Source organism: Manacus vitellinus, unplaced genomic scaffold, assembly GCF_001715985.3.
Source record: "Manacus vitellinus isolate BGI_N305 unplaced genomic scaffold, ASM171598v3 scaffold_48_pilon, whole genome shotgun sequence".
Classification (NCBI taxonomy): Eukaryota; Metazoa; Chordata; class Aves; order Passeriformes; family Pipridae; genus Manacus; species Manacus vitellinus.
In genome coordinates, this window is record NW_021940593.1 from 5,032,120 (window position 1) to 5,056,826 (window position 24,707).

General features: G+C 47.8%; 1 protein-coding gene across 4 annotated transcripts in view; it reads right to left on the reverse strand.

The window, feature by feature from the left end:
* The window catches only part of SGMS1 (sphingomyelin synthase 1), a 68,612-nt gene that overhangs the window by 14,107 nt on the left and 29,798 nt on the right, over positions 1–24,707 (reverse strand). The window contains exon 1 of one of the 4 annotated variants that reach the window (XM_029962616.1): positions 20,299–20,542. The exons of 2 other annotated variants lie outside the window; for them this stretch is intronic. The gene's annotated coding sequence lies outside the window, so the exon portion shown is untranslated. Of the gene's footprint in view, positions 1–17,298; positions 17,426–20,298; positions 20,543–24,707 lie in introns of those variants that run through there. One more of the 4 variants, XM_018079943.2, reaches the window with a different exon arrangement.

The following is a 24,707-nucleotide window of genomic DNA, read 5'->3' on the forward strand; positions in this document are numbered from 1 at the left end:
GCAGTTCTGGTCCATAACCAGCATCCAAACTCCTCTTACAATCCTCATACTCACGGATTTAAGGATCTACAGAGGGAATGTTCAGCATTATTCATGTCAGAAGCCTTTTCTCCCCTCACAGACCGGTACCTTAATGCAATGTTTTGCACTAGTGATTGAACATGAAGCCTGGTTTTTGTTCTGCAAGGCAAAACCCACAAAATCCCAGAATGGTTTGGGCTGGAAAGGACCTTAGAGACCATCTCATTCCCACCCACTGCCATGGGCAGGGACACCTTCCCCTAGACCAGGTTTGCTCCAAGCCCTGTCCAGCCTGGCCTTGAACACTTCCAGGTGCCATATCTAATGTACCAGGTCACCAACACTCAAAAATCATGCAAGGATCTACTCTCTGGGCCAAAACACCAGCAGGAAAATCAGTGTCCAAACAGATGAGCCCAAAAATAAAGCATTTAGGTTTGCAGGTGTTTAGCAGCTCTTTGAGGTAGATTTTACTGTTTCCATGGCATAGTGCTACAATTCAAAGAATTGTTTTCTATCAGCTAAAAAAAGGAACCAGGAGGAAAATAAAACTTTAAAAGAAAAGACGAACTAGGTAAGAAACTTCTGCACCCAGTGAATTACAAAAATAGCTTAGAAAAGCTGGTCACTTCCAATACAAAAGGTACAGGAAAACAGATGTTACTTCCTGAATTTTTGAGGCACAAGCAGCAAAAGAGGTTGTGGTCCCATGGCAGTGACCACCACCAGCAAACCCCCACGGCTGAGACATTTATTCAACCAACCAACAAAAACTGGTCCTCCCCAGAGCAAAGGGAAGAGACCAGTGAACCCCCCTTGTCTCCAACCTGCCATCCCACAGACCACGTGTGAGAAAGAAAGTAACAGCATGGGGAAAAAAAATGTATTTTGAAAAGTCACATCAAGCCTTTATCAGCTTCAAGAATATTTTTAGCCTCTTACAGGCTACCAAGTGTTTGTGTTTCATTGCAGGGAGCAAAGCTGTGACTGAGAAAAACCAAAATAATTTACTCTACTGGCAAGATTGGAGGTGAGGTGGTTCAGAACAGATACAGAGCTTTACTCCTGTACAAACATGGCCACACTGCACACCAATGTGTTTTTTGACCTGTTGCCTCTGAACTCAGCAGGAAACACAGGGTGCAGTTTTCAGTCTGTTTTTCCCTGGAATGAACCATGATGGTTGAGAAAAAAAAAGAGCTCTGGAGGAAGGACTGGCAGTACTTTGAATAGGGCACCTCTCCCTTGCTGGGACATATTTAAATCCGTGGAGCAAACCAGGGATGGAGATGACTCTTCCACCTTGTGAATATCTGTGTTGTTTTAAAACAGAAGGGAAGATGCAGCTCTATTTTCTTTTTTTTTTTCCTCAGTACCAAGAAGGTTTTCAGCCACAGATTGCTTCATTATTCAAGTTGTGTTTAGCAAATCAGTATTTAGTTACAGAGCTCTGAACATGGAAATAGGACTGAATTATGCATGGTAACCCACATTAGAAGCTCCTACAAGGCTGGCACTGAAGGAGAGCAGCTCGGCTCTCCACTGTGCCTATCTCTGTGTGCTCACTGTACTTGAGGTATCCCAGGGCACAAAAATTCCCAACTAATCCTAACAGACTTCTCCACGGGCTTCTTCTTTCCAAGGATGATGCCTTACAATGCTGTTAAAGCCTAAGTTATTTATTTTTTAATGCTGTTACAACACCTGGTCTGCAGCAGGGCCTCAGCTTCCCGTGCTGTTCCACGGCTCCACTGCTGCCTCTCCAAGTTGTGTGTTACAAACCCAGCCTGGCTTGGGCTGCCAGAGCACCCTGTGTACACCACGAGGGGGGGCAACATTAAACCTTTTCAACTTCAAACACTGGAGTGACTGAATCCCAGTTTCCAGGCAAACCCTGAACCATTATCCTCCCAACAAACCGGCTTTCTGTCCACTCCCTGACGACATTCTTAAGGACTCACAATCCCAAAGACACAGGGCAAAGGGCTCCATCCATCACTGCTTAGGAGCCTGTAGCCAACCTTCAAACTACATCTCAACAGCCAGGAAAGGTTTAGACTGGACAGTAGGAAAAATGTCTTCACTGAAAGGCTTGTCCAGCCCTGGTGGTGTCACCAGCCCTGGTGGCATTAAAAGATGTGTGGATGTGGCACTTGGGGACTGTGTTTTAAACTCACCACCAGCGATGCTATTTAAGGTACCACACGAAGAATAAAGACTGCTTGACTCCAACTTCTGTAACTTCATGGATTATGAAACATAAATCTATCTCCTAAGAGTCTTAAAAACAAGAAATCCCCTCTCACAGGCAGAGGCACAGACATCCAGCCCACCTCGTGCTGGATGGATGGAAGAGGATGGTGAGGGGTTCACCAAGGAGCTACTGAGCAGAAAGTTCAGTCCTGAGGGCTGACATTTCTGGGAGCACGAGCCAGGTGCAATCCCAGCCCGCTGCTCTCACACCACCAGCGTGTAAATCACTATCAAGAACCTTTTGTAAAAGCAGAGTAACTGATACTCACGGGAGGAAGGCTCAGAGGAAAGACAATACTCTGTGCCAAGGACACAGGCCACGGAGTTGTTTTCATTGAGAGTTAAAATGAGGAGAACCAACTAGAATTTCTAACATCACCTACCACTCAAGCCTCTGTTTCACAGCCTGTCTAATGGAGGAGGAACAGGCGAAAAAGCTTCTTTACGAACACCTTCCAGCTTGTCACATTAAAAATTCCTTGTTCCCTATGGTGTATCTGTGACAGCTTGATCAGGTAAGGTTTGCAGAAACTGTACAGGAGACTAACAACCCTCACTGACCCCCCTGTTGCCACAAAAGGTCTCATCCTCTCCACAAAAGGTGGGGACCAGCATCGGCTGCTGCCAGGCCACGTCCATGGGTTCAGCTCCATCCTACAAGGATGGGCACACAAGCATCCCCAGCTCTGACACGAGCTCTTTAGGCTGGGCCAGGCCACTGAAACACTCCCTCCATCTGCAGCAGAGCTGCTTCATTAAGGAATTATAAATAACAATGTGATTACCACAATAATGCCAACTGCACTATGATAATGATGCCGTGTAAAACCGGCGTCTCAAAATACCCGGCACAAGACCCAGCGGGATGAAACAACCTCATCAAGGGTTCCAGGTCCCACCTCCTCCTCTTTACATGACCTCTTTCCCCCCTTGTTCCCAGCAAACACTCAAGTGCTAACTCAAACCATCAGGAGTAATTGCCACCACCACTTCAATCTGCACGTCTGTGGTTCTAACCCCCTGACCACAGCAGCTGGAACAAGGATTTGAGAGGGCACTAACTATACACAACCTTGGCTATCAAGACCTGTTCTCTTCTGCACTGCTTTGCAGAGGTGCTGTTGGGCACAAGGGCTGAGTGTGGGAGCAACCAACTCATTGGTTAAAGGGTGAGATAATGAGCCACAAAATCATCAGCTGGTTACACCTCCACACTTAGAATCATGGAACGGTTTGGGTTGGAAGGGACCTTAGACATCATCTTGTTCCACCCCTCTGCCATGGGCAGGGACACCTTCCACTAGCCCAGGTTGCTCCAACTCCCTCCAACCTGGCCTTGGACACTTCCAGGGATCCAGGGGCAGCCACAGTTTCTCTGGGCAACCTGTGCCAGGGCCTCCCCACCCTCACAGGGAACAATTCTTTCCCAGTATCCCATCTATCCCTGCCCTCTGGCAGTGGGAAGCCATTCCCCCTTGTCCTGTCTCTCCATCCCTTGTCCCAGTCCCTCTCCAGCTCTCTTGGAGCCCCTTGGAGCCCCTTTAGGCCCTGGAAGGGGCTGAGAACAAGACACAGGTTTGGGGTGTTCTTGCAAGCAAAAAGCATTAAGTCTTGCCATTAACACTGATAAGAGAAAAACACATTCAGTAGCAAAAAAAAAAGACCCCCAAACCCAGTCTGCCCACCTCCAAACTCCTCCTTAAACACTTTGAAACTCGACTGAAGAAAACCAAAGTCCTCCCAAATCAAATCACGCCTTCCTTTTACTCTCTAAGCTTTGCTGCCAAGGCAACAGTCACTATAGAAATCAGTAAAATCCTCAGCCATTTCAGCAGCTCCTCACCAGGAGCCAGGGAGATTTTCCAGTCCTTCCAGAGGCAGTGGGTGTGTTTCACTTGCAACCCTGAGTGCCCTTCCCAAACACCCCAGGGAAGTTGAGATGATCCCACCACCAGGGAACAACAGAGTTCAAATGAGCAAGGTCCAGGGATAGGCACAGATGGGAGACACAACAGTGACCTTTTGTGTTTGGAAAACAGACCCTGAGATTTACACTGATTACACGTGCACACAAATAACCAGGAGAAATCCAACTGCTGTAAGGATTGGAGGACTTAATGCTTTATAAACCAACCCACAAGGGAATTCCCCAGCCCCACTGGTGAGCAGGAGTTACACAGGGGCTCTTGTCCTGCCTTTTTACAGCACAAAAACTGTTACAGCAGGGTCTGAGTCACTGCTACAGTCACCTCCTCTACAGGCATTTTATCATCACCAACAATAACACTGACACCTCAATAACTGGACGTCCTGTCCTGGACAAGCACCTCTGCACACCAGTGTGTGATGCCTGCCACAAATTATGTGCTGGACAGCACTAATGAGCTCTCAAGCAATGTTTCCCTCTCTCCAGGGCAGCCTTGCCACCAAACCAGGATCAATCACCCCTTACAAGGGACTGCTGGCACTCTAAAGCGTGCCAGGAAAGCTGATTTTGTACTGTAAATACAAACACATGCAAATATATAACAGCTGTAAGTATAAAATCGAAGCACAGGTGGGCTCCTGAGTCACACAGAGCTCCAGGAAAGGTTACCAAGGTCGTCCCCAGATGGAAAACATTGTCCTGAGGACACCAAGTCAGAGCAAGTGGAGTTACTACTACGAAAAGAGAGGCTGGGATCAATATGCAAAGCAACACCCACATACCCTGAGCAGCTACTTACGTAGCTTCAGAGAGGAAAAAAACAACCCTGCCTGTATACTACATAAATCCCCGAGCAGCCCATTTTTTTCCAAATTACTTTATACCAAGAAGGAAAAGAACTCTCAGCGTGTATTTCCTATCCTAATTTAATAAAAAGAAAAATCCACTCACGGGCTGAGATCTCGGTTTAACAGCCCATAACCCAAGCCCAGAGTTCAGCAGCAAGGATTTAAAAATAAAAGGGCTTGTAGCACATTTGAATAACCAAACAGCTCATCTCCAGATGGGAACCACCACCAGGGAGTATTTCCATCACAGAAGTGTCTATGGGGATGTGCACAGTGATCCAGACCCCTTCTTCCTCCAAACCTGATGAAGCCTCATCCCTTTGCTTCTTCAGGAATTCCAGGGAGGTGATTCTGCCCCTTTACCCCACTGGAGCTTGGAGCTACCTGGTCTGGTGGAAGGTGTCCCTACCCATGGAAGGGGCTGGAATGACATGATCTCTAAGGTTCTTCCAACCCAAACCATTCTGTGATTCCATGATTCGAAGCCCTACATATCTCTGCTCAGCCTTCTTCCTCTCCCTTTCTCCTTGTGGTTGGAAGTAGTGATGGAAACCAGCAAACACTCACGGGAGGCTTCACCCAACCAGGAGCAGTTGCTAAGCAGGGCTTTTGTTTTCATAGTACGGAAATCCTGCTTCCAGTGATATGGGGATGGAAAGGATGGGGTGGGGAGGGCAGGGCCCGCCTCCAGTTTAAGTTCCAAACAATTATTTCACACTGGGAAGTCTCCTCAAACGGGGGAGGGAGAGCCAGGCACCAGGCCCAGAGCCCGTGCTCGCACCCAGGGGCACAGCCATGGCCTTTCTGCCCAGGGTAAGGGTAACCCAAGCACTCATCTCCTTCTGTACTCCATTCCACAATCCTAATGGCTCAATCCTAAAGTAATTTATCACCTGCAGCACAAGTGGGACCCATACCAGCTTATTTTTCAACAGCTGCAACAAGAAACCCACCTTCCACATTCCGCCCCCAAACACAAAGGGGTGCGTGAAAATATTAACAGACCATCACAAATCCTTAAACATGAGGTATGATGGGACACGAGGAAAAATCTTCCCTGGGAGGGTGGGGAGGCCCTGGCACAGGTTGCCCAGAGAAACTGTGGTTCCTCCATCCCTGGAAGTGTCCAAGGCCAGGTTGGACGGGGCTTGGAGCAAGTTGGGACAGTGGGAGGTGTCCCTGCCCATGGCAGGGGGTGGAATGAGAACTCCAAGGTTCCTTCCAACCCCAACCAGTCTAATTTTGAGTAATCTGCTTAGACACCAGGATTTTTATCTCTCCAGCAGCTTTTTACAGCAAGATCAACCTCCCCTCACCCTCCTGTCCAAAAAAAACCCCCCTCAGGCACCACCACTCGCGCCGTGCTCAAACCTTGCCCGTCTGGGTCCTGGACTGGAGCAACCCTGAGCGTTCCTGGGCTCTGTGCTCAGCCAGCAGCAAGCTCTGGCCGCCGTCTCCAACACAGCCAAACACACATCCGTGTGATGCCTCAGGATCTGGGTCAGCCAGAGATAGGGAAGAGCTGGAAACAGAGCCCCGTGTCCTCGGGCAACCTCCGAGCTAACGCCGTTACTGAAGAGACGGAGCGGTATTTGCCTTCCTCTCGAGACTACCCAAACCTCCTCACATTTATACCCAAACAGCAAAAGATCTCCAAAGGAAAACAAATTAAGCTCAAAAAAAAAATAAAAAAGGGCAGAAAAAGCAGGTTTTTTTCCCCGCTACAGGATGGAAACAGGAAAATAAGGAGAGATTATATGTCTGCGACGTGTTCCGTATTTTAACTCAGTGCAGGTGCTTGGGGGGGTTTGGTGAGGTTTTTTTACCTACAGTGACTACCTGGGAGTTGTTTATTGTTAGAAAGTCATATTTGTGGTGAACCTCTGGGAATGCAAGTGGTAGCACAAATTTAAAATAAAAAAAAGTAATGGAAACAGGAAGGGAAGTTACGCTCAAGGAAACTGAGAAGAGTCTTGTGACTGATGGTAACATGGCTCTAAAATGCTGACTCCAGCATAATTTTCCAAGCCAGCCATGCAGATTAGGAAAAGGAAAGCTGGCAGAAACCACAGCGAAAACAGAGCCTCACTGAAGGCTTAAATCAAGTATTTGTCATAGTTTTTAAAATTTGGGTTTGTTACTGGATATGTATTAGACAGTAGCCAAACCACAACAGTTGCTTCCTCCAAACTATCTTTCCCAGAGTTACAAGTAAAGGAGAAGAAAACTAAGTTTACACACTATGAATCTCAGCCTAGAATAATATTTCCATATTTCATTAGCAATATAAATATTTTATTTCAAATACCCTACTTTTGAAGCCCAACACATCAGACCCAGATCAAAAAGACTCCAAGCCTCAAGAACTGTAATATAAATATCTATAAATCCTCATGCATGATGCTGTCCTCTGCATTTCAGCTGTTACTATTCATAAACCCACCCAAAAGACCATCAATATTATTCATGTTCAATGCTGTTCCTCTTGGAAAACAAAACAAACCCTGTGTTTGTCTTTATTAATTTAGTTTCACGTAACACACAGTGAGCCTGGTTTGAAAGGCACATCACAAATAGTCAAGATTATTTCTGGTGCAAACAGTCCAAATTTTTGAGCATTGAACAGTCCTCCTCTCTCCAGCAATAACCTCTTCAGAGTTGTACTGTAAATCAAATATGTCTCTGAAATACATCTGCATGAAGGAGAGGAAGACTCTTATTGCAGAGTTGGTCTAGAAAAATTAGAAACCCAGGAAAGGATAGAAAAAGTGAAAGAAGAAAACCAACCCCAAACAACTTCGACTGCCAACACACTACAGGCGTACAATCACACGATGGGAATTCGTCTGACTGGAGCCAGACCTCCTGACAGTGCAGATGGGCTGCCCTGGCATCTTCCCTTCCGTGGTTAATGCTCCAGGCGGGAAAAATCCCCTCAGTTTGCCAAACTCCAGCCACCTTCCTTCCTCCCCATCACACGGGTGCCAAATCCCTGTGTTTGCACTGGAGATCTGCCACCGTTGGCCCCGACGGCAAAAACGCGCTCCAGCAAAATCCACCGCGGCTGGAGACACGAACCCCCCCCTCCCCAGCGCAGCCATCCAGGAGCTCCTTCCTCGACAGCAAGAGGGCCAGAAGGAGAAGGCCAAACAGCTCTGCTCCCTACTCTAAGGGTCCCCATTTTTTGCCTTTTCTAGGTAACTTTGTGGTTGTAGCCTGGTGTTTTGGGACTGCTGATGCCGCCGCCGAAGGTGACGCTTTGATGCTGCCACAAGCTCCAAATTTCAGAATTTGGACTCCAGAAACCCAAGATATTCCTTCCCCCAGTGCTGACAAGTAGTTTTATTATCTCTGTATCAGGCCCCAGATTATAGAGCCACTGACTATTCCCACTCAGCTGCTCCCCATCTACGTCAGATGTGACGTCCCTGCCACCGATGAGCCTGTGACACCAGCAAATCCTGCTTAAAGTCTTGCTGCTGATAACAACTGGGCACTGCACCACCAAGGAACAGATATAAAACAAGTGTTCTCCCTGAAACATGAGGCATTCCTAACATTTTTAATTGATACATACTCTAAGATCACAAAACAACACTGAAAACATGCTTGGTTCCACACTGACCGTGTGTATCACCAGGTAAGGGTGACACAAGCCACAAGCAGAATCACTTGAAGTCATTTACAGTGTGTTCAGAGTCTGCAGAATATGTTTTTAACATTCCTCTCAGCTCAACGTTATCATCAATTACATTCACAAATAAGGAGAAATAAGGAAAGATAAGAAACTCTGATCTTGCTATCTAACTGTTCTGGAAATTATGAATATTTCAATAACCACTTCAAAGCCTCAGAAGCAAGTTCCTCCTGCAGACACATCCAATTACCTCTAAATTTTTTTTCTAGTGACACACTCGAGGCACAGGAGATGTGTCTGTGTCACACTGTCCCAACATCTTTATGGAGATGTCCATCAGCCACCCGGTTATGATCCCAGGGAGAATCTCCGGCACGGGGGCTCTCAGCCATCCCTTCTCCTGCAGGCAGGGCCTCCACTATCTGGTACACTGAACATGAAAGACTGGCTGGCTGTGCAACAGATTCACATGCTGAACTGGTAGGATTTGAACACATCAATCAAATCAGTTCAGAAAGTAACCTGCAATTCCAGCCAAACAAGAGAATCTCAGCTGCAGGTACTGGGTAAGTCCGACCAGCTTGTGCTCACACCATGGAATTTAAGCTACAGCTAAAGACAGAATCACAATCACAGAATGGTTTGGGCTGGAAGGGACCTTAAAGCTCATCCCATCCCACCCCCTGCCATGGGCAGGGACACCTTCCACTGTCCCAGGTTGCTCCAAGCCCCGTCCAACCTGGCCTTGGACACTTCAGGGATCCAGGGGCAGCCACAGCTTCTCTGGGCAACCTGTGCCAGGGCCTCCCCACCCTCCCAGGGAAGAATTTCTTCCCAATATCCCACCTAACCCTTGCCCTCTGTCAACTTTAAACAAGAACAGTATTTCCCCTTACAACCCCCCCCTCCCAGGGAATGCTGTCATCCACTCCTTCCCACAGCCCAGAAAACTGCTGCAAAGCGACTCAAAATGCAGAGCAAAGCTCAGGCAGCAGTTTGTTCACCCTTCACAACCAGAAATAATTAAAAATACTTAAATCAGATGCCTCCTGAGATGGTTGGTCATGCAATACCTCTTCTCCTGCCACAGAAGGGATAGAGGGATGTCCAGTTGACACAGCATGAGGGCACAGCCTCCAGCAAACTTCACTTACCAGCCTAAACATCTTCTTTTAACTAAAGGAAGGCAAACCAAGCGTTACACTACAAACTGGCTGATGCACTCCTCAGAATCTGTGCTTCCTTTCCTTAAGCTGCACATTAGGCAGGAGGAATTTACAGCTTGTAGCACCTCATGTCATTCCCTTGATCCACCCCATGGAAGTGTCCACGGCCACGGGTCCTTTATGGAGCACGTAACAAGCGCAGCTCCCTGCAGGGAACCAGCCACAGGCTGCTCTCTGCAAACACCTCCAACTGCTTGGATAATTTCAGTTGGCTTAGAGATTGAGAAGCCACTTCCAGCCTTGGGAAAACAATTTTAAAAAACCAGCATTCCAGCCTGGGAAGTCGACATGGGAATTAACCATTTAATTGACTAAAGGTGACTAATTGTCACTTTGGGATGACCACTGAGCTCCTGCCTGCAAAAACAAGGCTGGGTTTCATGGCTGCTGTTACACAAACAGTTAACTGCAATAAGGAGGTGCCTGTTACAGCACAGAGAACTGCAGGAACCCAGTGGCACAGTTCTCCTTCCAGCCACAGAAAGAGGAACCCAAACAAATAAACCCCAGTCCCTTGTGTGGCAGAAGCACCGCATGACCAACCAGCTCAAGAGGCATGTGGCTTAAGTATTTCTCATTATTTGTGGTGGTTAAGTGTGAACCAGAAGAGAGGGATAGAGAGGAGGAAAGATTTAAATCTGCAGTCACGTAGCTTTCTGCAAGCAGATGGGTGAAGCTCAGATTAGCAGGGTATTAAGGAGAGCAAGGCAGGGACGCCGATGAGGTGCCGTTCGAAAATAGCCCAACGCTGACCTGCCTCCTCTCCCAGATGGATCAGTGCTGGCCATGAAGTCATGGCTCTGCTGACTGGTGGGGAAGGATGGGAGATGGCAAGAGAATTGGATAAAGCTGCTGAGGCTGAAGCTAAAAGGGGAAAGGCAAAGTAGATAAGGAAGCAGCAGCCACGCAGGAGAGCGCGATGCTCCTTTACATCACCCTCAGCAGCGAGATGCAGGAGGCTCGCTGGGAATAAGCCCTTCCCGTAGCTAAATACTCAGGAGACACGTTCCCTAGGGATGTCCAGCAGGATGAATTATCCCTGCTGTGTAAGCAAACAAAAGATGGGAATAACAATTCCACTGATGGTTCTGCTGGGCAGGGGCTCCTCCGAGCAGGAGGGGTTTGGATGTTACAGCACCCCAGAAAGCCATCTGGGCATTTAGATTGGATATTGGGAAGAAATCCTTCCCTGGGAGGGTGGGGAGGCCCTGGCACAGGTTGCCCAGAGAAGCTGTGGCTGCCCCTGGATCCCTGGAAGTGTCCAAGGCCAGGTTGGATGGGGCTTGGAGCAACCTGGGCTAGTGGGAGGTGTCCCTGCCCATGGTAGGGGGTGGAATGAGATGGGATTTCAGGTCCCTTCCAGCCCAAACCATTCTGGGATTCTGTGAGCTGGTAAGACCCCATCCAGTCACTCCTGACAGGCTCCATGACTACACAGCATTCCCTCAAGATCTGGGAAATGTATGCAGGCCTCCTGAGTACATCAGTAACCAGAATATTTTAGGAGTACCAAACAAATAAGGGCCAACTTGCCACAGCTGCTGCTTTACCTACTCATTCTGTGGTCAGACTTGCTCTACAGGACTATCCTTGAGCAGTGCTCTGACAAGCATTTTACAGGTAAATCCTAAGAAAGTCTCCCAAGATCTTCTAAATCTGAGAAAATACAACATTTTAATAAGAGGCCCTAAAAAATTAAATCTTCCATGTAGAAAGATCATGAAAATTCATTATGAGTCCTCCAGAAATGCCAGTGTTGCTCCTGCAAGTAACAGAGCTGTCTGAAATGACTACTGATGGGAAAAATGGAAGTACTATTCTGGAAACAAGAAGATCAAATACTATAAAGTTCACACCAGAAGATATTAAACAGTCACAGAAGTCTGAGTTTGGGGTTTGTTGAGGTCTTTTTTTTTTATTTATGTGGGTTTTAGGGGTAAGGGTGGGGCTACCAGAGATTGCACAGAACATACACACACATGAAGTTCTCTTTTTAAAAGAAATATATTATCTATCCTCAGGCATTTAAAAACCTTTCAGCTGGGTCTGAAAATAGCCTAAATTCACAAATATTTCATGTGGGTGAGGGGATAAAAGTACTGGCAGATATCCTGATGAAATATGCAGCTCACCCTACGTGGCACCACAACAGCACTGACAAAAAGAGTCTCATTCTAGGTCTTATTTCACATCATCAGTGAAACAATGCAGGGACTGGAATTAATTTCAAAACTTGTGCTGGTCTGGATTGGTCTGAAACGCAAGACATGCCACACATGGCAGCATGTAAGCTCAGATTTAATGGGAACACCGTTGATCTCAGCCCAGAAGAGCCACAGCCTCAGACAGCACAAGGATATCACATTCCCATCTGGTTTTGGGATTTCTTACCCTCCCGAAGGGGATGTGCAGGAGACAGGTTTCCAACAGCAGGGTTGGAGGCTCTCTCTGCTTTCTGGAAGAGCCACGAGGAAGGATCAACATTTAGAAAGCTCCTGAGAAAGGGTGGGACAGCCCCCAGGGAGGGACACAGCGCCAGTCCAAAAAAAAAATCAGGCAACCTGCATCTCCTCAGCTCACTAAAAGCCAGGTTTTGCCAAGTAACCAATTTCCTTACACTCTTCATTAAATAAAACATGAAGGGCAGGCAGAGACATAAAATATGAATGCACACATGTCCGTAAGCAACAGGCCCTGTTATTGTAGATGCTGCATAAATCATCGAGGACAAGGGGACTCATGTCCCCTAACAGAGGGCACACAATTTGGGGTCAGCTAACAGGCAAGGAAGTCTGATATGAAGAAGTGTTGCATTTATATCTGCTTTTGTGATCTACACTGCCTAAAACCAGCAGACACTGCTTTGGTTCATGTATTATTTAGTCAGGCCAAATGGGAGAAAGGCAGAATCCAGCCCTGGAGACAAACATCAGCTGGTTTTGGGGTGGTTCTCCACCCCACAGAGCACTTGCAATGGGATGGCAGGGCACAGAATCCCAGAATGGTTTGGGTTGGAAGGGACCTCAAAGCTCATCTCATTCCACCCCCTGCCATGGGCAGGGACACCTCCAACCTGGCCTTGGACACTTCCAGGGATGGGGCAGCCACAGGTTCTCTGGGCAGCCTGTGCCAGGGCCTCCCCACCTCTATGGACACTCACTGCAAATTAAGCCAGAATGGTCAAAATGCTGCTTCTGTCAGAGTTCTCTGTGAACCTGCCTGAAGCCATGACACAAGTTATGAACTGCACTATTAAAACTCACTGCTGTATCTGTTTTCCAGCCCTTTGCCAGGCACAAACACAATGTCTTTACAATTTTAAGTGTTAGCAGTTACAATTATTGCTTTGGCAAATTTCCCTTGGGAAGATTAATAGTTACCTAAGGAAGACTTGCCCCTAAGCACTGCCATCTCCTTTTTCTTTATATTTTTTATTTCAGGCAGTGGACTGACAAATAACACCCCTTTTTACAATGCACAGCATCTTGCTTTTCTTGTATTTGCACCCTTGGATTCAAAAGGCACAGCAGCTTTCAGACAACGACCTCAAAGTTCAGTCAGGACAACTGTATCTAGTTGAAAACCACCTTCCACCTTGAAAATTGGGAACCAACTAATTCCACCCTCCTGCCATGGGCAGGGACACCTTCCACTAGCCCAGGTTGCTCCAAGCCCAGCCCAACCTGGCCTTGAGCACTTCCAGGGATGGGGCAGCCACAGCTCCTCTGAGCAACTTCCTATTTTCAAAGGTACTTATAAAGACAGGACTTCCTCTCTGTTCCAAAGCTCTGCATAAAACTGGATTTATTGATGCAGCCCCATGATTCATCAGCAGAGCGTGGTGACAAACTGTACCAGGCTGGAATCTAACAAAATCAGGAAGAAAAAAAGAAATCAGGAAGAAAACTCAGGAGTATTCATCTCAAACTGAGACCCAAACGAAAACCAGCAGGGGTGTTTGTTCCCTCTGGCTTTTTCCTTCTTTATTTTTCTTTCCATCTTCGAAGCATCCACTCTTTCCTCCCTCCTTTCCCCCTTCCTCTGGGTCTTGTTCCTGTCCCACGTGCCAGACCCTCCAGATTCATGTTCACCAGGCTTAGGAGAAAGTGGGGAGGCTGCTCAAACCAGGGCAGTGCCAAAGCACCTCCTGAGGGTTATTTTAGATAGTTATAGTTAGTTATATTACTTATAGTCAGTTATGTAGTCAGTTATTTTAGATAACTCTGTGATGGATGGCCGGCAGCGCTGGCAGCCTCCTCAGCCTCCTCCCCTTCCAAGAGTTTTGAAAAGGAGAATCAGTCTGAAAGGATCCCGAGAACTGCAAATAAATGATGGCCCTGTTCATCAATTAGCTCAGGCTGCAGTGAAATCAAAGTCACAGCGGGCTCTGCAATCACTCAAAATAAACCCCTCGACGGGATCACTCCTGTGCTGATGGCTCAATTATGCCTGGGCAGAGCGTCACAGAACATTAAACACCAACAAAAGCCTGAGCCCAGGATACTTTTCTCCCAGATAAATCTAATTCAGTACCCAAGTGCTTTTAGCCTAAATAACCCTGAATTACTGGATCAATTCTTTTCCCACCTTTCCCTCACAACTTGCAAAAGCCAGGCCACCGCACACAGGGAAAAGTGTTTGCAAATAGACCCTTTGCCAGATGGTTACACTGTTATCATTTCAAATATATACGGTTTGGCAGAGAGTCTGTGATGTAAACTGAGTGGTTCAGAAATCAAACTGTTCTGCTGGGCTATGAGGGTTCACTGTGACCTCCCTAGGAGGGCTTCTTCACTCCCCTAAAATCCTGTTCCCGCTGCTTCTCCACTCCTCTGTTCCCAGCAAAGAGTTGCACCACTTCTGTTTCCTGAAACTGCAAGGAGAACCACAGAGACAAACCTACACAGCAGAAAAGTTGTTTTCATTTCTCATTTGGCTTTTGCAACAGGAATTCACCTCTCACAGCTTCAAGTTTCCCAGGACTAGAGATGCCCTCACCACCTGAAGCCCCTCTCCACTCCCTCTCTGCAACTGTACTAACACAAATTGAAGTTTCTCAAGGCTTGCCCAGGTCACATCACAGGATCCCAGACAGGGTCAGTTTGGAAGGGACCACAGTGGGCATCTGGTCCCACCTCCCTGCTCCAGCAGGGCCAGCCCAGAGCACAGGGCGGTGTCCAGATGGGGCTGGAATAGCCCCAGGGAGGAGACTTCACACCCCTTCTGGTCTCTGTTCAGGGCTGGGTCACTGCCCAGCCAACAAGTTCTTCCTCCTGTCCAGCTGGAACTTCCTGGCCATCAGTTCCTGCCCGTTCCTCTTGTGCCATTGCTGGGCCCCCCGAGCAGAGCCTGCTCCATCCTCTGCCCCCTCCCTGCAGCCCCTCCAGCCATGGCTGAGGGCCCCTCTCAGGCTCTGCTCTGGAGGCTGAACAGCCCCAGCTCCCTCAGCCTTTGCTGCTCCCAGAGCTGCTCCAGCCCTTGGGCATCTCCGCAGCCTGCGCTGGCCCCGCTGCAGGAGCTCCCTGGCCCTGCTGTGCTGAGGAGCCCGAGCTGGGCCCAGCCCTGCAGATGTGCCTGCCCAGGGCTGGCCAGAGGGGCAGGATCCCCTCCCTGCCCTGCTGCCCCCCAGGATCCCACTGCCCTCCCTGTCCCCAGGACACACGGCTGGGCAGGGACAGCTGGTTGCCCACCAGGACCCCCAGGTCCTTCTCCAGCAGTGCTGGTGCCTGGGGTTGTTCTTATTTGTTGCTTTAAACCTACGTACAACATCCAAACACGTTAAGGAGAGCTGAACAATGCCAGGATTTAGGTGGGGTGTGACCAGTTTAGAACAGACAAACCAAAGCAGAGCAGGTGGCTGAGTTTAAAAGGGAAAATTTCAAAACACCAAAGGACTTAGAAACAATAAGGAAGAAACCCAAAGGGTTGGGAAGTCTAAGAAACTGAAATCAAAGTTGCACCAAAACTCACTAGCTGACTGCCTTCCTACTAAATCCCTCTCAGCCCTGATGCTTGGTAAATCAACAATCCCAAAGCATCAGCTTCTCCAATACAAATAAACTGGAGTCAACTGGGTTCAGCTTCTTGGTTTCAAAAAGTTAATAAACTGTAAAGGTCCATTCTTCCTGGTGAAAAATCTGCTTGACTGCTAAAGTGATCTCAAATTTACAAGAAAACAGTATTTACAACTGGGACCAATGAAACAGTGTTTTTATCTGTCTATCTATCTATCTATATCACTGGGATCAATGAATTTTTATTCCTGGTTATGAAAAGCAGCCCAGTAATCCATGAGAAATCATGCTGAAGCATTTTGAAACTTAACTGAGTAAAATCACCTGCTTGTCTTCAGGATTCCTGTCCAGAGGCTCGAAGAGTAACTTCAATTCTTAAGTTCACTTTTAAAAGACAGACTCATTCCAGGTAAAGGTAAAACTTGACCTGGTACTAAATTCCAGTGAGCTCTGGATAGGCTTTTATCTATAGCTTATATCCACAGCCCCTTGAAAAGAATAATAAGTGCTGTTTGTCTTCAGGTTATCTGCCCAGGAAAGTGCTGTTGCAGGTTTTCTGAACTAAATATTACATAGCTCAATGTTCTTTAGTTATGCTGATGATACATCCAGGATATCTGAAATCCCCCTGGATATTTCTTTCCAAACACTGAACAGGATGGATCACTGGTTATTGGTATGTGGCTGGGAGTGCTACAACAACAGGAGCAGCAGGACAACTCACACTGCTCTCGAGGCTGACAAAGAGTTAAAAACAAAGAGAAAGCAAATAAAAACGAACTGAAACCCTCAAAACCAAAGATTAAAAAAAAAAAAAAAAAAGGGCAGCAGGAAAGAAACACTTCAGCAAAGAAAAGAATGGTTTCCCTAACTGGATTTTGTCCTTATTTTAGGGAAGGCAACAGAAAATACATCCAAACTTACAAGGACCAGCGATAAGCACAAGGAATAGTGATAAACTCAGAAGAGCTGCTGACAAAACACTGTACAGTGGCCACTTCCTAAACCCAACACTTAAAAAGCTCGCAGCTTCCAAAGCACAAGATATTTACCCTTGGCTTGTCTGTTGACTCTTTCTCCTGACACTTCACACACTTATTGCAAAATGAAGTCTCTTACCAGAGTGTAACGTTACAACCGAGCAGCACATTCACACTCAGGAAGCGAAATTACGCCCCCAGCACTTGCTGTGGGGTTTTTTCCCCAAGTAGAACTCTCCCCATAAAATATGAACATTAACAATTCAAGTAGCAAAGTAAATCTCCTTCAGGCTTTGTCCTTAGCTCGGGGGGACTAACCTGAAGTAGCTCAGCCGAGCACAGCTGGGATTTCAAGCCCGACCTTTCCGACGGGAAGCTTTCGCGCCGCTCACCTGAACTCAGCTCCAGCACACCTGGACTCTGTCACCTGCGCCAGCAGAGTTTCCCAGAGGCATCCCCTCCTTCCTGCCTCATATCCCCACCCTCCTCTCCTGTGCCTGGGCGGAAAAGCTGCTGTTTCCCTGGTTTTCTGCCGGCAGGCACACAGGCAGGAGCGAGTCCTTCCCCTTTCGATGGCAGCAGCGAGTTGTCAGAGCAGCTCGGCCGTGTGTTGAAACTATACCTCGAATTTCCTAATCTGCCTTTCTATTTTCAACCAGAGCCACTCCCCCCCACCTTCTCTGCCATGCAGACAGCTGGAGACAGAGAGCTCCATCGGGCCAGTTTTCCTGGCAAAAAGTCATCCCCAGGCCAGAGGCAAGTGCTCCAGGGGGAGCAGAGACAGTCCCAAGGTAGCAGAGAGGGAACGGGGCTGTCTCCCTTCTCCTGTCCTCTGTGGCCACAGCAGCTCTTACTGAACACACGGTGTGGCAACCTGGTTGCCCAAAGGCCCATCGCTCTCCTGGCTCAACTAAACTGGCTGAGATCCCAATCAGCATGTCTTGTCCCTAAAATCTCAAAGGAGAGAGGCTTAAACAAAGATTCAGAGCGTGGGCTTGGCTGCTCAGGCCAGAGAAGGAGGGACCATCCTCCCTTCTGCAAGCCAGCATTTACCACCTGAAACAGCACTTGAGAGCACTTGCTGGGGTGTCCCGAGGGCAGAGACCTGTTTCCACAAACTCACACCTCTTGGGGAAAGGTCTGGATTCACCTTCTCCCCCAGGTCTGGATATCTCCTCCCCCAAGGACTTGGTCTGAGGTGTAACCCAGACACACGGCAGACCCTCACGTGGTAGAACAGCTTTAAAAAGCTCAGCTTTAAAAAGCTAATGTGCAGCCAGGCTGTAAAGTTAACCAAGCAAAAAGGGCACTTTCCTGAGCAGCAAGAGCAGTTTGGAGCTTTCCCAGGCAGCTGGAAAGCACAGGGCACACGGAGCACAGGCTGTGCAGGGCGCTGAGCCAAGCAGCTTTGGGGGCTGAGGTTTTCTTTAAAGTGAGGTCCAGCTTTCTGAGTTCTGCTCTCAAAGGTCTTATTAGGACCAGGAGATGCCTGAAAGTCTTGCAGGACACCAGGCACACCTTTGGGTAAGACAGCCAGGTTGAGAGCTTGGCACTTAAACAGACACAGCTCGGGGAGGGGAAGGCACAACTGCACTGCTGATTCAGGGAGCTCGGAGGTCAGCTGGAAGTTTTGAGTCATGCTCCTGGACGTGGGCACCCAGAACAAGCTTAAGCCCTTCTTGAGCCCTTTTTCTTTTGTTCAGGCAACGGCTGCAAACATCACAAATGAAGCTACTTCTGCTGTTCTCCCTGTGCTACGTGTTTTCTATAGTTCAAGTTACTTGCATGGAGTAGACTCACTGCAAACACGATCGATCAAAGAGCGAAGTGAACGCAGACAGGACTCTGCAGACTCTAAGTACTCAAATACCACAGGGAAATCCATTCCTTACATGCCTACAGAAACAAAAGTCAGCCAAAACAGAAGGCTGGTGTGGAACTGAGCACAGCGAGACCCACAGCAAACCTTCCCAGGTCAGATTTGAATCACAGGATCCAAGGAAACAAAGCTGTGGAGTAAAACACTCCATCAGCCATAAATCCATTTAAAATGAAGTTTCATTAATGAGTTACAGTATTTACCGGTAAGTAAATGCTGTGTTTCCCCTTTGCCTTAGCTGGAGCTGCTCTCTCAGGAAAAATAACACAGGGGGAGCAAGTCCTCTCCCATCATTAATCCACCGGACAACACGACTTTATTAACCAGTACAGAAACCAGAGCAGCAGCAAACACCCACACACGAAACCAAGACCTGCAAGTAATTTCACTTCTTACCTCCTGGAAAACAGGAGTTTCAGGGGCAAGAAACCTCTTTAGCAGCTTTTCCAAGCACCCGGCCCGTGGGTTAATGATTTACCTGCCGGCGCTGTAAGCAGATTAGTTTGGATAAGAGAGGTTTTGTTATGGTTTGCTTTCCTGCCTTTGTCTGCATAACCAAATCAACTCACAAATGAAGGAGGCAGAGCAGGAAGAAATTCATCCTCCTCTAAGCTTGCTTACCCCATCCTGCTTTACAAACCCATTCTTTTATAGACACACATGCCCATATACACACAGACAGACTGAAAACCAACGCCTGGAGTAGCTCTCGTGCCTGTGCATATACACAAATATACGTGTCAAAAATACACACAAAGATGAGCTACTGCAGGCAGCTTGTTTAGTTCCTCATCACTACAAATCTATTAGAAAGCTTCCAGATTAAAGCATTGTGTTCCAAAGAGGTTTAGGATGAGAAGGAAAGGCGGCTGTGCCCGAAACACACAAATAGGATCACAGCCCGTGCAAAGACTCTGCTGCATATCCAAGGCACAGCTCAGGGATAAAGTGCTGTTCCCTCTTGCTGCAGCACCTTCAGCTCACCAAGAGGATTTCTGTGGTTTCCCCGTGACTCACAGGGCTCTTCTCCACACCCAGGGCCACCCTCCTCTAGCACCAAAGCATTCAGGTTTTTGGGCAGCGGGTGACACACAGGGCAGGCACGGTCACATGGCACTGCCTCGGTACAGCTGCTATAAAACCTCACAGAAAGTCTAAAACACCTTCTTGCTCTTACTGTTTCATAAACCCTCACTGCCTGACTCTGAACACAGTTCAGGGGGACAACACAGGGGTACTCACTGCTGTCCCAGTTTTAAAAAAAAAAACCAAGCTAAACTAAAAACTAAGAGTAAACCCAGGCAGCAAAGAGACAAACCACAAGCTTAACTGTCACTTTAAGAAAAAAAAAAAAAAAAAAGAAAACACCCAACCAAGAGTCCCCAAAAGTCACTTTGTAGATCTTACTGTATCCGAGTCCTTCTGCTCCCAAAACACAGCCCCCGGCCCTCCAGCAGCAGCCGAACACGCCTTTTAACTAAAACGGGATCATCCAGCCCCGAGAGCTACTCACTGGTGGAAATGAGGCGGCGGAAAACAGCAGCCAACTTCTCCTGTTCCCAGCTGCCAGCCAGACCCGGCGCTCCCGGCGGGACGAGGGGGAGACGCGGAGAAGCCTCTTGGAGCCGAAGCGTCCCGGAGCCCGGGATCTCACCCCAGGAGGAGCTCGCCCAACTTCCTTCACATTAAAACATTAAAAAGTTGCCTTTCGACTTCCCCGTGGCCGGGCTTCCTCAGAGCTTCTCGCCGGGAAGCGCCTGGAAAGGGAAAGCAGGAGAGGTGAGCGGTGCACTGGAGGCGATGGAGCCAACTCCCCCTTGGCCATCACCCCAGTGCGTCAGCAGGGACAGCACCAGGAGGAGGAGGAGGAGGAGGAGGAGGAGGCTGGGAGGGCCAGCACGGCCACAGGGCTGCAGTTTCCAGCTGGTGCAACACCTCCCAGCAGCACTGGGTTCTACCAGCAACTAACACCCTAAAACGGGGGGAGATTTATCCTATAAATTCAGGTCTGTCAGTCCCTAACGCGCGCAAGGAACGCCTCCAATCGGTGCTGCTTTTGAGAGGCTCAGGGTGACACTGTGAAGCTGAAAGTGTCAGGGCAGGGAGGAAGGATTCCTTTTCCTAATATATATAAATACCAGATGTTAAGTCCTACCCTAAAACCAAAAAATCCTCCACGACAACAGAGGAATAAAAAAAAAAAAAAAAAAAGGTTGTATTTCACCACACTAAAAGGAAACCAACGAATTTCCCTGAGCTTCCAACCAAATTTTTGGCTACATCCCACTGCTGTCACCAGCAGCATCACCAGTATCCAGCTCCTATCCCAAAAAACACAGCAAGGGCTGAGGCAGCCAGCATGTCCTGCACACAGATACAGCGGGAGAGGATGGTGCCGAGCAGCCCAGGGAATATGGGAGGGAGCAGAGGATATCTGCTGGCCCCTGCCTTGGGACAGCAGGGACTTGCTGTAATTTAGGACAAAACCACAGCACAGAGTCCCACGTTGGAAAGCCTGATGGGATGAGCAGTGCTGGCAGGGTGTCTTCCAGCAGCTCACATGGGAGCAACAACTGCACGGAGCCCGCTGGCCGCCGTACACAACACAGATCCTGTCCAGGAGTGAAGTCAGAGGTGTGGGGAGCAGCCTGATCCCACTCCACAGATGAAATCATGGGGGAAAAAAAAAATAAAACCAGGCACCAGCACGAACAAACAGCAGCATCAGATTTTCTGAACTCCGTCCCAAGAGAGGGAGCCTGTTGCCAGGAACACCGAGGAATCTGCAGAGCCACATCGAAGAAACGCAGGGTGGAAAAAGTATTTGCAGAAGCCTCGCACAGAAATCCTTCCACACCCCTCTTGTCACACAGAAAGCAAGGATTTTTAAGGAGGTTTTTTGGGGTTTCTTAATAGATCCACGTCCTTGTTCCTAACACAGGGGGACAGACAGTTATCCAATGCAACATCTTCACCATCAGCTCCTCCATAAAGTCCAGAAGCCTAAAAATGGCCCATGGTCAAGTCCAACTCGGCCCCTTTAATTTAAAATCTGAGGAGAGATGGGAAGTGTGGATGAGCCATCAGTAAACCCCCTTTCTCCAGAAGTCTTTTAGTAATTGAGCCTGGCAACACTCAACAGATGCATCTGCCTGACCTCGCCCTGCTCTCCAGGAGGGATTCTGGAATAAAACTGGTGATTACTCATTACCTAAAGATTTCTGAGGTGTAATTCTATCAGTGCCAATTCTGTAAATCCCTCCCACTGAGGGCAGATATGAGGAATCGAAGGATTAAATGGAAAAGACACTACAGGCCGTGGATTCCTCACTATGCAGTGTCTGCTTTGGGGCATCACACACATCACGGGGCAGCAGAAGGCACCTGGTAAGCACAGAGGCCAACTTAATAACTCACTTCTGACAATGACTGAGTTCATACTTGACAGAAACGCTCTTTTGTTACTCCAGCAGATCTTATCTCGGCAATATTCCCCCCCTTGCTCCCGGACTGTGTGAGTTCAGTGACCTCAAGGCACGTAACAAAGCCGGCCCTGTTTTCCCACGAGTCAGGTGGGGCCAGAAGGGAGAACAGAGGACAGTCTGACGAGTATTACGGGAAATTAAAAGCAAGTTTTGGGAACACCTTCTCAACCAGGGTGCATTTACATGCTGCATGTGTCCAGACAGATACAACATAACACCCTGCAAAGCCCTAAACAAACAGAAACAGGATGAACTCTTCCACAGGGCATGCAAAGAGGTGGGTTTTTCTTTCCTCCTACACAATTCAGCCAGCACATATTTAGCCCAAGGGCTGAAACAGAGGACAGCCTGAGCTGCTGACATCATTTTCTTTCTATAGGACTGAATATCTGGGAGTACTGCTCTCACTTCAGTGGCTGTTGCTCTGTTTCATCTCCACCTTCCCACACTGTGCTTCAACAGGAGAGAGACAACCACCACAAAAACCCCTGGAGAAGAGGGAGGGTCACCAAGTGTTGATCTGTTTGCTCCTTTCAGGACCACGACATGAGCAATGTGACACAACACCAGATTTGGGGTTGATTATTGGCATTGAAGAGAAATAAAGCTACTACCAAGCTCCAGCACTGATGTTTCTTATCGTTCAAGCACTGGCAAGAGAGCATCTCTCCAGAAGCCTTGCTGGGGAAAGGCTGTCCTTGCCTGGACAGCTTAAAATCTACCTAAACATCGCAAAAAGTCAGATTATACTGAGCCCACTTTTTCCCTACCCATCAGTAAAGAAACTGTACATTAGCAGGTGGAATTCAGCACTGAAGGTGGCAGGTAAAGTCTAGTGCAAGCAGTAAAAAACTACTCATGATTACAGAATCACAAATATTCAGGCTGGAAAAGACCTCCAGGACCATCGAGCCCAACCTGTGATAAATTCTCTTCAGGGAGAAGCAATTCAGCCTTAACCACAAAGTGACTACCTGCTCACTTCAAGGAAACAAATCTCCTTGCCTATTATTTATACCAAGATTATTATTCCTTCCAGCTGCAAGCTGAGTTTTTAAACCAATTTTCTTGAGCTGAAATGTGTTTGTAAAGAAGTATAAATCGAGGACACTGTTAAGTTTTGAACAGCTCTGGCAGAGACCTTTCAGCACATTTGCTTTATGGTCCAGAAGTCACAGAAACACAGAATTCCAGAACAGTTTGGGTTGGAAGGGACCTTAAAGACCATCTTGTCCCAATCCCCCTGCCATGAGCAATAAAGCCCTTTTTATTCAAGACTTAAAAATACCCACCAGGGGAAAAAAATAAAAAAAGCACACAGTGGATACCCTCAAAATATCATCTTTCCTACTGAAAAATAACATGATTATTTACTATTACATATAGTAATTATTATTATTTCACCTCTATAACAGCATTACAACTTCTTAAATGCAAGGCTGTTAATGGACAGTCACTTTGGAACTTAAAAAAAAAAAAAAAGCCATTAAATTGACTTTAATGGGGTTCTGATGGATACTAAAACCCATTTAACAGTTGACTTTGAAATCTGTGAAGTATTATCAAAATAAGTTGGCACTTCTGGAAGTTAAGTGTTTAGGTGTGTTTGATGACACAAGAGGAGATTCCAGAGTGCTGATGTGCTCATCAGCTCCAGCAATTAAGATTCCCAGGAGGAATGCTGTGTCATGTAATGTGTGACTCACAGAGCAAGTCCGGAGGAAACCACACTCCTCTCTCTTTTCCTATAAAAAGCTCAGCCTGCTTTCAAGTTGAACTGAGTTCCCTGAACAGAATTCCTCCCGTTCCAGCACCGCTCGCTTGAGCACGTGTGCAAGAGCAAAGGTGTGTTTTAAATCCCTTGCAGAAGCCTGGCAGCGAACCAAGGGCTTCCAGAAAAATCAGCTGGAAACTCCCCTGGCTCCTCCTTCCTTGGGAAATACTTTGTGTTGTTGTATTTGGACACGTGTCTGTCCTCTGACCTCCAGTCACGGGGCTGCTCCCTGTTGCGACAGCTCTGAGGGATCACACACACCCTCCCCGTGACTGCAACCTGGAAAAAAGGCTGGCAGGAGCAGCACTGGGACCCCCACACGTCCTGGAGGTCCACCAGGACATGGGATCTCTGGCTGTGGGTGAAGGGAGTCTTTACATCTGGACACTCGTGTTGGCCAAGCCACACAAGCAGCTCCTGCAGTTCCCATCTAATCTTTGTCAGGGGATAAAATCCACCGCTTTTGCTCATCACATGTGCTTCCCTGGGCTGCAGGACGTGTCCAGCTTCTGCTCCTCCTGATCCAACGCTGTGGTTGACCTTTAGATCCTCGGAGAAACACCTGGATTTCCTCAGGGGTGGCTCTGAACACCTGGCACTTCTCCAAAGGCCAGAGCAGAGGAAAACACAGTGCCACGCTGGAATGGCAACTCCCTCCCTCAC